This window comes from Palaemon carinicauda, unplaced genomic scaffold (assembly GCF_036898095.1).
Source record: "Palaemon carinicauda isolate YSFRI2023 unplaced genomic scaffold, ASM3689809v2 scaffold1183, whole genome shotgun sequence".
Classification (NCBI taxonomy): Eukaryota; Metazoa; Arthropoda; class Malacostraca; order Decapoda; family Palaemonidae; genus Palaemon; species Palaemon carinicauda.
The window spans coordinates 45,001-47,500 of NW_027168686.1; positions in this window are offsets into that span (position 1 = coordinate 45,001).

Here is a 2,500-nt window from a genome sequence, read left to right on the forward strand (position 1 = left end):
AGACAGAGATTCGAACCCCTGCCTATTCAGCCGAAAACCATGCCTGCGGTAACTCCACCAACTGAACCATATATATATATATATATATATATATATATATATATATATATATATATATATATATATATATATATATATATATATATATATATATATATATATATATATATAAATATGAATATATGTGTATATATATACACATATATATATATATATATATATATATATATATATATATATATATATATATATATATATATATATATATATATCATCGACCGTAACTAGTTCACTTCAGGATAAAGACATCATACAAGTCCTTCCACTCGCATCTGTTTATTGTGTTTCTATACCAGTTCCTAACCGTAAATTTTCTTAACTCGTCAATGCATCATCTATTCCTTCCCCTTCTTCTTTTCCAATATCTTAGAACCAATTCTATTATTCTCAATGTCAATCCAATACCTTCCATTTTATTTGTTGTCTCTGCCTTTTCATTAAACATTATCTTCGTTTTAATCATATTTATCTTCAGTCCTACATTTTTTCTTTCTCTATTCACATCTTTTGTCCTCTTTTGCAATTCCTCCTATGATTCCCTAAATAGAACTATGTCATTTGCAAATATTAAGTTATGAGGTATTTCCCACTCATATTAATTCCTTCATTTTACAAAACAAAATTCTTTAAAAATTCATCTAGGCACATTGAATAATTTAGGAGAGATTAGATTTCCTTGTTAACTCCTTTTTCAATCGGAATTTTCTCACTATCCCAAATAGATATCTTCAAGTGTTCTAACATAAGATTCATCTATTCCATGTCTTTGGAGGGTTTTCATTACTGCTGAGCTTTTGACAGAATCAAAAGCTTTCTCATAGTCGATAAATGACATACATGCATACATACATACATATGCTGTGTGAATTATTGAAGAGCATAATTTTCCCAATCCCAAATAGATATCTTCAAGTGTTCTAACATACGATTCATCTATTCCATATCTTTGGAGGGTTTTCATTACTGCTGAGCTTTTGACAGAATCAAAAGCTTTCTCAAAGTCTATAAATGACATACATGCATACATACATACATATGCTGTGTGAATTATTGAAGAGCATAATTTTCCCAATCCCAAATAGATATCTTCAAGTGTTCTAACATAACATTCATCTACTCCATGTCTTTTGAGGGTTTTCATTACTGCTGAGCTTTTGACTGAATCAAAAGCTTTCTCATAGTCGATAAATGACATACATGCATACATACATATATACATATGCTGTGTGAATTATTAAAGAGCATAATTTTCCCAATCCCAAATAGATATCTTCTAGTGTTCTAACATACGATTCATCGATTCCTTGTCTTTGAAGGGTTTTCATTACTGCTGATCTTTTGACAGAATCAAAAGGTTCCTCATGGTCTATAAATGACATATATGCATACATACATACATACATATGCTGTGTGAATTATTAAAGAGCATAGTTTTATGAACTATGTATAATGTTTGTATAGATAAATATCCTTACTCAATGTCAAATGTAATAGTGTGTGAATCAATGATGCAATATTGAGTATAGGAGTTGCTATGATGATCCATATATCCACCTGTCTCTTTAGATAACTGAAATTTACTGTATATCATTGTTCATGTACCTCAACTGATGATGTATTTAACAGTAACTTCAAAAGTTCAAACTTGCAGCAAATATTTTTATGTTGAACAGGCTAACATAAGTATCTTTTTATGGTGTATATATGAAATATATATTTTAATGTTTTAATTGTTCATTACTTCTCATATAGTTTATTTCCTTATTTTCTTTCCTCGCTGGGCTATTTGTCCCTGTTGGATCCCTAGGGCTTATAGCAGCTGTTTTTCCCTGTTGGAGACCTTGGGCTTATAGCAGCTGTTTTTCCCTGTTGGAGCCCTCTGGCTTATAGTATCCTGCTTTTCCAACTAGGGTTGTAGCTTGGCTAATAATAATAATAATAATAATAATAATAATAATAATAATTATAATAACTAAAAGACAATAATAATAATAATAATTATTATTATTATTATTATGATAATAATAATAATAATAATAATAATAATAATAATAATAATAATAATAATAATAATAATAATAATAATAATAATAATCTTATTATTATTATTATCATTATTATTATTTATTATCTATTATCTATTATTTATTATTTTTATTTTCATTATTTTTATTATTATTATTTATTGTTATCTATTATCATTATTATCAATACCAACCTTCCGTTTATATAAGTTATGATAATGACACGCGCACTATTTTCACAGCTGACGTAGAGTCCTATTGATAAAACACACAAGTATCAATAGTTCAGCTAAAGTTTAGAATCCTGCAGATGATACCTGGCGGTCGGGTGGCGTCATGATGAGGGAGTAATCGATCCCCGCCCGCCTTTACTTCCGTTTTCGTGTCATGAGGGGGTTGGGCGGGGCGGGCGGGTG